This window comes from Trachemys scripta, chromosome 16 (genome assembly GCF_013100865.1).
Source record: "Trachemys scripta elegans isolate TJP31775 chromosome 16, CAS_Tse_1.0, whole genome shotgun sequence".
NCBI classification, from domain to species: Eukaryota; Metazoa; Chordata; order Testudines; family Emydidae; genus Trachemys; species Trachemys scripta.
Genome location: NC_048313.1, coordinates 11,778,174 through 11,789,026, shown reverse-complemented (window position 1 = coordinate 11,789,026; position 10,853 = coordinate 11,778,174).

Sequence of the window (10,853 nt, the reverse complement as noted above, 5' to 3'; positions counted from 1 at the left end):
TCCCGGGGGGGGGGGGGGGGGGGGGGGGGGGGGGGGGGGGGGGGGGGGGGGGGGGGGGGGGGGGGGGGGGGGGGGGGGGGAAATGGGCAGGGCCAGGGCCCGTGGAGGGTCCTCTTTTTTTATTTATTAGATATGGTAACCCTATTCAACATCCCTTATCTGAACTGCCTCTTTTACCCTTCCTGCAAGAGTGCACATTTCGCAAATGACATCCGTGATAACCTTTCCCTTTCCAGCATCTACCAAGTGGGAGGTGATTAACGCCAATGAGACATAAGCAATCCAAGCGAATAGCAAGCTCCTATAAAGGCGAAGGCCAAATCAAGCCAAACAAGGCTCGCTCGGTGGCTTGGAGCCTTCTGGTGGATACTTGTCTCCACAGATGGAAGGAGAACTGAAAGACGCAGATGTTCTCTCATCCCCTATGGTGCACGTTTATCACAGCTGCAGTGTACTTTTTAAATGTCCTACAAAAGCATTCAGCCTCCGCCAAAGGCTCAGCTCTGCCTCAGCAATGGGAGGTCCAAGGGTCAGCCCTACACCCACAAAGCAGTTAGGCCCCTTTTCATTTCACAGGACTGTCTGTGGCTCAGGCTAGCTGTTCCTTTTCAAGTCACAGGCTGTGGTAGAAACATGAATTTACCCTTACCTCTATTTTGGTCCATGCAGCATTCACAAGTAGCATTTCTGGGGTCATGGCTACACACACTCAGGAAAGCTAAGGCCAATCCTACTAAAGGTGACTTCATAACTTTAGTTGATCTGCCTTAACTTTCCCAAATAGCCCCATGCGGACAAGCCTTTAATACATATGAACTGTGACGTCTATTACAATAAGATTCTGCACAGCCAACCTAGCAGCTGTCAGCAAATGCAGAGCAGCAAGTAAATCCAGGACCATCGCTCCAGTATGTTAATTTTTGCAAAAATGGCTGTTACACTAGGAAAATGAGTTTCTCAAAGGAATAACGTTGTTGTTCTACCTCAAACAGGGAGGCAACTCCCAGAGGCAGTGTGGCATAATGGACTGGGCACAAGGATAGGAGAAAGGGTCTCCTAAATTCTGGTACTGACTTGCTGCAGCACATCACTGTAGCTCTGTGCCTCAGTTTCCCCCACATCTGTGAAATGGGGATAACATCTTACAGAGTGATGTGCCTGAGCATTAGTTAACATTTGAAAAGTGCTTTAAGAATGTAATGCACTAATTAAGTGCTGAGGGTTGTTAAAATTTTCTTCATGCCATCAGAGGGGGAAAACATCAGAACCTTTTAAACTAAGAGACTGATCCTGCATTGCTTATGCATGTGTAAATCTCACTGAAGTCAGTGAGAGATCTGCCAGAGTAAGGACTGCTGGACTGGGCCCATAAAGAACCACAAGACTGTCAGAATGGCAGTAGTTTATTCCACCTTAATTAGCGACATGGTATCTGGTCCCAGTTTCTCCCAATGCTCTGGCTCGCTCCCCTGCCTTGAGAAGCACATCAATTAGTGCAGCAGGACCATGCACAGTCTCTCCAGACATTTTCCCCCCAATTAAACGTTTTCCAAAATAAACATGCATGTAAAGTGACAGGCACAAGGGGCAAAGGGCCACATCAATGCATACAGAGCTGCTTATGGAATTACTGCTACTGGTCCTGGTTGCCGCACCCTGAACTCCAAGCCAAGAGCAAATCTGTGACGAGAAGTGGCTTGAAGGTGTGAAAGGAGCCCGCATACCCCAACTTCCTCAGGGCCAAAGACTTCACCAGAATATGCCTTGAGTCAATACAGCCTGCAAGATCTGCTCAATGGATCCCCGCTTATGAGGATTAGTCTAGGTTAAACCCAGACATGCCATTCTATATTTCTTCATTAATACAATAATGATAAGAGTTGACTGTCACCTCATCAAATCGAAGAGAAATTTCTATCAAACAGCTGTCTAGTCAGGCACCCCTCAGCTGCCTATGACAGTTTCAAAATGTAAGGCCAAAACAGGATTTTTGCTTATATTGCTTGTGTCAATGTATTAGGTTGGTAACAGCACACTGTGTCCATTTCCATAGCCGCTGTATTTAAAATATTTACTGTAGCAGTAAGTCACTCCAGTGATTAATACTGGGGAGCAGACCTTCAGATGAGAGCATATTTGAGCTATTGTTGTATGAACAAAGAAAAGGGGAGAAGTCTAACCGAGAGATAGCAGATTCTATACAAAAGAGATGATACACACGACAATGACAGAATTCTTTTGTTTTGAGCTCCAGGTGAATACCACCTGAAGTGAAAAGAATCAATGCCATTTCAAAATAAACGAGCACACGGGCATTCACAATCTGCTCAAAGCAGTGAATGTCAACTTGTCAGCAATCAAAGCCCTTTAACCCCTACCCTTTTTGGCATTAGTTCAGTATCAGTCAATTACAGTAACAGTTAAGTCATGGAGCCCTCTGCCTGTCATACCAATTCACTCCTGATCAACTGCAAAAACCCAGAAGCTTTATTTGATTTTTTTTTTAATAGTTAAAGACTTCCCAGTGTATCAATAGTGCAATTATTTTTGCACAAGTATCCTGCTATTATTGGAGGTGCTCTAGGCCTTGCCCTAGAGAGGAGTTTACAATTATCCATCTCTAATTATTCTACATAGATAGCCAGCCCCACTGCTAAGGATCTTTGAATAAAAGAAAATGAATGTAAACAAAATGATAAATGAATTCAGCAAGTCTGGTAAATAAGGTAACAAGGCCAATTATGAAGATACTAATGCCTCTACAGTTTTACACATGCCTCAAACATGAGGAATGGCTTCAGAAAGTATTTGTACGGCAGGACTTATGAACTGGCAAATTAACTTAGCACTTAAACAATTTTAAGACTGTTCTTTATAGTCCGCCTTTTGACAAAGGCCTCATGAAAGCTTCTGCATTTGGAAACTTCCCTTTTCCTCCAAATAACGTTTCACTTCACTTGAACATAACAACCATTTCAGATCATAAATGCAGATGAAGCTGGAAACCCACGGCCTAGTCTGGTGAAACAGCAAGAGCATATGGATGAGTGTTTCTATGGTGCTCAACAGCACAGATGTGGCGTGCTCAGATACTAATGTGCTAATTCCAGCCCTGATCCCATCTACACAGGCAGAACCTAGCACCCATACAGAAGCCCATGGACAATGGCGGGACTCCACGTGGGTGTAAAGGGTCCAACTGCAGGTTTGAGGCTTATATGTTAAATTTAGCCCTGTATGTTTTAAAAAGGAATCCCACATTTCATAACTCACTGGCTTGGTCTTGAACTCTGAAGATCAGTTTCCCAAGCGAGCCAGTGTCCATTCTACTTCTGAGGTAGACAAGATGCCCTTCCAGCATTTCCACAGTAGGTTTTTTTAGCTCTCAAACTTAGCCTGGGCCATTTCATCTCTCTTCTAAGTAGCTCTAGCTCTCTTACACAAGAGAGCCCCCCCACACACACTCCCCCTGCGCGCGCACGCACACACAACCCCGCACGCACACACCACTGATACAAGCAAAAGGAAAACCAGGAAGGTGCACAGCTCTTATTCAGAAAAGTGGACTTACTGTGAAGCTTATGCTGCTGAAAGTGTTGGATTAACAGCCATGGAGACGAAGTGCTGTATATATCTGCAGAACACGTACTGCATAAGCAGCATCACTGCAAACTTCCTCCACATTGCCCCAAAGGGACACTCTAACCGTCGGAGAGGAGCTTGGACTTCACGGCCAGTTCAAGCCCTTGACTTCTCAGCTGATGAGGGAGCAAGAGCTCCCTGTGCTGGTGTTTTGTTTTTAAATGAGATCACATGTCCCAGCTGGGAAAGCTCTAAGGCACATGAAATTTTATACAGGCCAACCACTCACCTGGTGGTAACGTTCAGGAACTTCTGACCTGGATATAAACCAGCAACCTAGAGGTGAAAGGCTCTATTGCCTAGGACTCTACTGCTGCCATCTGGCCCCCTACAATGGGATTGTGAAACAGCTAAAGCAAACTAAACTGAGGCAAGGACAATTTGGAGTTGACAGGTAAGTGATCCAAGCCCTCAACCTCCACCTTCACTTTATGAAACCCCTTTAATGACAAGGCTGATACAGTAAATCAAAGCTCTTAATCTGAACCAAGAGACAGTACTTACCGTGTGTCTGTGGGATGTATGGAGCCAGCAGCTTTGCCCTTTTCTTCTCATACCCCTTCTGTGTGATGTCCCCTAAAATCAAACAGGAGAGTCATGTTACTTTGTCTTTGAGGTGCTCTGTTGCAAGAGGATTGCCTTGCCACACAATAATGGGCTTTGTGAGGTGTCACCACATGGGCAGCAGGAATGACTTATAAGAACCAAGTATTTGTCAAGGTATTGCAGTCTTATGATTTACTCACAGAAGCGAAAGATGGAAGCAGACTACTCGATCCCTGCTAGATCAGCACCCTCAGCCATGTTCCCTACTGTGCATTTTTCTAAGGGTCTCAGGTTTAATTTTAATTCCATTAAACAATGGGGCTTTCACCTCTTCCTGTGGAAGCAACTGTATAATATATACCCCTTCAATGGGGTGACTTGAACCAGAACAACTATCTTAGCGGGATATCAACATTGTAAAAACCTAAAATGAAAACCAACTAGGCACCATAGGACAAGGCCCAAGGACAAACTCAACCAACCAGACACCAACAACAGGGAACAGTCCCCCTCTGCTAAAGGGAATTGGGGGAAAAGCAATAGCAAATGCAGAGCTTAGTCATAATAAACTAACCAATGAAAGAGAGGCTTGCAGCGGACCCTAAAGAGAGCTGACGAAGGACTATGATGAGCCCATTCCAGAAGGAAATGCTTCACCCTGATCCAAAAGTAAACTTAGAGACAGACCCACCTCAGGTGACTGAACTGCCCAGCAAGGATGGGCAGATCACCAAGCATTTATTGTGAATGGCAACAGTTCAGTACTTAGGGTTATAAACCAACACTATATTGTGTCTCCTGCCTTACTGATAGCCAATGCAGTTCACATAGGCATAGGGTCTTTATTTACCTAGCTATTTAATGGGTATAATACCACTACTTGCCTCTCGGGGTGCTGTACTACGTAAGTGCTTAAAGGTTCACAAAGAGAAGGCACCATACAGCGAGCAAAGAAATAAGAAACCTTTTTCTAAAAATACTAATCTGTCTGACCCACTAGAAATACCATCTGGCTGCTGTCTTTTACTTTAATTTCTTGCATTACATCTGAACTGCAGAAAAGAGACTGAAACCTTGAAGGGATTAAAACAAAAAAGCCCTGAAGCATTTCAAACCTCTTTGTAGTTTGGCCCATACTTGTAACTTCATCTCTCAGGAGCTGAAGGTTGGAAGTGATCACACACACAGCAAGGAGAAAAACAGAATTCTTTGGTACTATGGCGTCTAGCCAGAACTAAGGCCAATATTATATCATATTGAGAAACCACGGACCACTTACAGCATATTCTCTTCACAGTGAGTTGTTGCTGCAAAGTAGCATATTCTCAGACACGATCAATAGGACGGGATAGCGCAGGCAGCAGTACTGCAGGTTTCCCAACATTTTCCCACCAGTGTCTTTCCGCTCTGACTTGGAAGGTCTCACCTTAGAGGTGATGAAAGAAGTTCAGTCTCTGTGGCCCTGTCCTCTCCGCTGAAATTGCTGCCCCAGGGGCCAATCAATATCAACTGGGAAGGTGATTTTGTGGCATGGGCACCTGTTCACTATGAAATGGAACAGGATCACTTCATTTACATTGGAGGGTTAATCTCTATACCAGGTGCATTTTTTAAAGCACCTGGACTCAAGCCCCAGCGCTGAACACAGCGCTTTATGCTGCCTGGTGCGCACACACACAAAATGAGATAAATTTTATCTCAACTTCTCTCTTTTATAGCATTTGAGCCAGGCCTCGACAAGTCCAAACAAATCAAGCAACAGAGAATTAAAATGTTCATGAAACAGAGGCCAACCAAAGTACAAGTTTATAAGTGTGATTGCAATATGCAGCTGGTTAAATTAACCTAGCTCATGAGAAAGGTATGTTAGTATAACAAAACTACACCTTCAAAAACAGCAGCACAGAGACAAATGAGCGTTCTCTTAAATGCAGCCACAGGATTCTGGTCTATTTAAAGCACTCTGATAGCACTGTGTTAACGTCCACATTCACAAGTACAAGGGATCAACTGTAGGTTTTCCAGGAGATTCTTATCTATACATTTTTTGAGGCCCGCCTGTGTGTGACTGTGGGACCCCCCTACTGGATCTGTTGGGTGGAAAAGAGACTGAAATTAATTTTTTCCCTCCAAACCTAACCCATTTGCTTTTGCTTGTAATTCACTATTTGGCAATAGGGTGTTTTTTCTCTTCCAAATTTAATGGGTATCCTTTTGTGTTAGTGGTTTTACACTGTATGTAACGAAACACCACTGCAGATTGCAGGAATTACTATGGGGAGGAGGCAGCACACAGTCTGATACCAACACTCCTGATTTAAGGCTTGGCAATCTGTAATGATCAAATTTCTTGTTAAAATCTGGGCAGGAAAGGATGCTTGCATTGTCGCTCACTAATGGCAAGTCAGTGCAATTCTCACCATCTTCACTGAAACACGCAAGAGTCCCAGTTAATAAATCACCCTAGAAAAATGTGAAAAGGGTGGGAACTACTACTGAAAAACATGATGGTAACTCAGGCATCAGCATTAACCAACTGCAAGTTTAATTACCAACCAATCTGGAGGACCTATATAGTTATTTGGTGATTGGATAGTGCAGAAAACAGACTAACATACAAAATAAAAAATCTAAACCAGCAATGCAGAAACTGTCAAAAACGAGCTATCCCAGGTACAAGATCAACTTGACCTCTAGCATGAGAAAGATTTTATTTTACTTGCCCTTCACAGAATAACCTAATGAAGAGCTGTGTAGGATCTTGCAAGGCTGGTTTAAAACAGTGGGAAAGTTCCAACTTGATCAAATTTAGGTAGCAGAAATAAGGCCAAGACACACTATTCTTGTCCTGTGGTGCTGTAACTACGGGGTCTCCAAGCAGGGAACTTTAAATCACCAAGTGCCCTGGCAAATGGGGTGAAATGAAACTCTCAGTGATTTCCTCTCCCTATACCCTTATGAGATCAAAAACCATGATGCTTAGTGTGACTTTCAGACCAGGACTCCAGAAGCAGATCTAGGCAATGGGGACAGTACTCCAGAGGGAAAGAAATCCCCAAGGAAAATCTCATTCCCTTGTCTTTTGAAGCTGAGACTAAGGCCATGTCTACATTAGAGACCTTATCATGGCACAGCTGTGCCGCTGTAAGCTCTCTGGTGCAGCCACAGCCCAAGTGGAACCTCAATGATGGAGCACTGCCTGCTGCCACCAGGAATCTCAGCAGACTGTGCCTCTGTATAAAAGACAGGGAATAGCTGGGGGCCATTTTCCAGAACTCTGGGCTGCATTTTACTCACCTCTGGGCTGTGGCAACAGTGTTTGCCCTTCTGAAGTGAGCTGCTAGCCAGACTTATTTTTATTTTAAATCCACTCAATGCTGCTATATCAGTACATACATAAAGGTGAATGTCATGCTCTGGAATGATGCTCCCTGGGGAAGGGAGGGGAAAGCAACAGAAAGACATTGGATTGATCTTGCAGCTTTCTGAAATACTGCAGAAAGATTCCAGTAGCATTTTGGCCTCATTTCAGCTTGTGTCCCTAACAGACACCATGCAGGCAAACCAAGGATCAGTAAAGAGATACTGGGGAAATTAAATATTTAAGAAATTACTTTAAATATCTGGAATGAAATAAATTTTTATTTTATTAAAAAACCCATTAAAATTAGCTCTTTTGTTTGCAGTTTATTTGGTTTTTTTTTATGAAAATCCTTTTGTTTGCTGAACATGAGCTACAGCAATTAGTTCATTGCCTTAAAATAGTGACGATGACAATGGGAGCCACATGTCTTACCAGACTGAAACAGGAAACTCATGTTCCCCTGCACGCATCATAAACATCATTATAACAACAAATATAATCACATCACAATTTATAGATTTGAAAGATGAGTGAGTCTTTTAAGGAATCTGAGAAATGTATAAATAATTAAAAAAACTTTCAAGTTTTTCAAAGACAAGAAAAGCAGCGGAGTGATATTAAAGTTCTATTATGCTGTTCACCCCACAGCACTCAAACCACATGGTTTCAGCAACTAGACTATGGTGACTGGTACTGAATACCACAATGGATATTTCAGAAATCACTTCAGCTATACATGCATGCAGCAGCTGTTTAACAACACACAGGAACGTTATACAAGAGTTTAGGACTGACAGTGAAGAACAATTCTTTATGCAATTGAAGCTACAAGGAAAATATAGAGAGGCAGAATGTCATCAACCCAAACAGGAATCTGGACACGACACTAGGGCTAATGCCTTAAAAAAAGAGGTGCAGAACCAATTTACTACAGGTGATCAAGATCCCTTTCAAGTGTCTTGCAGAATAAGACAGGATTCGGCATCATGGTATAGGGGGTGACAGACCCACAAGCATCTGTTAGAAGACAGATATTCAGGCCTGCCTGTAAAGGCCTATACTTTAAGAACTTAGGTGTATTGTTATCATTTAGCTAGTTACAGGAGTATAAAAACAAAGAATCAAAATCACAGTCCGCCTGTGTATGGGCCTTCTCTCACTGACAGTCTGAGGCCTTGTTCTCAGGCTAAGGCCTTTGGCTCATCCTCACATCCCAAACCAGTCACACTGAAATAAGGTGGTATTGGGCTGTTAGGAAGACAATCCGTCCTGATAGTGCCCATCACCACCAGATAAAGAAACAGATCTTGAGATGGTTAAAGAAAACTTAGTTTGACAGCATCCTGTCTAGCAAGAAATCACTTATCAGTGGTTGTGAAACCCTCATTTCTGTATTTTTTCTTATCTTTATGGCCCCCACTTTTCTATTGTTAATCTGTCTGGTTCTCTAATTGTTTCTGTCTGCTGTATAATTAATTTGGCTAGGTGTAAATTAGAGTAGTGGGATATAATTGGCTAGAGAATTACGTTACAATATGTTAGGGTGGGTTAGTTAAATTTCAGAAAAAATAGCTGAGAATATTACTATATAAACTGGTGTCAAACAGGAAGTGGGGGAACGGAAATTGGAATATTTGTTTAGGGGGGAACAGGGAATAGGGAACGGGGAAGAGGGACACAGGCAAGGCTCTGCGGCGTCAGAGCCGGGAAGGGGGGCGCAGGGTAGAGATAAACCCAACTGGTGTGAAGGGTTTTGGAATATGCTTGCTTGAAAACTAACCCCAATAAATATTGCATTGTCTGCACAATTCTGTAAAGCTGAGCAAAGTCTGTAAATCCAATAAAGAACTGCTCCTAAAAACAATATGAGGTTTGATATAGAAATATGATTTAATTATGTAACCACACAGACTTGTGCCTGCATTGATATTACTAGTTCTCAGGGTGAGAGTCTCTTTGATAAATCACATGGGAGCAATTTACCTACAACTGTCTGAAATCTCTTGTCTTCAGTCCTAAAACATCCAAACTGGATCTGAATCTATTCAAAGCTGAAGATACAATAATAAAATACAGAAGTGTTCCTTTTCCCTCCTGCCCATTCTGCTGATCTGCAGGAAATGGAAACAGTTGGATCTGAACATAAATAAGGATTTCCTCACAGAATGTGTCATAAATTGCAGCAACAGGAAGAGAGCAAGACAATAAGATTGCAATCTCAAGAACTGTTCCCTTCCATCACAGAAAGAAGGTGATTTATGCAAAGGGAACTGGTAATAACTGCAAAGCTTTGAACCTTTTACAGCATGGAGTTCTTTCACATTGTCTAGATGTCCTCAATAAACCCACCCCTTTTCCCATCTGCACAAGAACAAGACAGTAGACTGAGGAGGAAGTATTTACAAAAATAAGTACAAACAAATTAGCTTTAAAAATGCTCATTCATCCCTAGGAAACAAGTTCAACAATAACCTTTAATGCTGAGGCATATGTTTGGCCTGCCTCCCAACTACAACCCTTACTATTTATTTGTATTATATATTTATTTATATTCCATGTCAGCCACAACCTTGCTTCCTCCATGTGCTAAGGGACATGCTATCTCTGATGGGAAAAGTCCTTCCTTCCTTCTCAAGAGAAAGCAAACCATCCATAACAAATCAGTTACAGTAAGTGTTTCATTTGCCTCTAATCATAGCCCCAGAATCAATCAACCGGTTCCTGGATTCACATATACAATGTTCTTTCCTCGTCCGTCTCACGATTTCTCCTCCCCTCTATAGGCCTGATCCAAAGCACCTTGAGGCCTCTAGAAAGACTCCTATTCACTCCAATGAGTGATCCAGGCTCTATCAGCACAATACTAGACCATGAACGAAAAGAGTCCCCCTAGATTCCCATGCACTGTCATCAATCCCTTATGCCATGGCTTTTGGGTCTCCACATTCCATCCATGTGCAGAATGCTGCTGGACACCTTTGCATACACAAAAACACCTCAACTGCGTCCTTCCCCTCATCTCAACTCCTCAGGAACCCCCAGACATTTCAGCAGTCAAGTCAAAATTGGCCTCCTTGTTTTTGCAGCTGTTTTATGGGCTTGTTCCAGCCAGCCCCAAAGAATCGGGTCTCTGGCACCTTTTCCCTCTGCACTGTCACCAGTGCTGGGGAAACAGCCTTCTTCTGTGCGGCTTCTTTCTGCATTTCCCCCTCTGCCAACTTCTTTGTTTTAAATGAAACTTTTCAAAGCATTTCATCATATGGTTTGTAGGACAGACGCTATACAAAAGTTAGGTATGGAA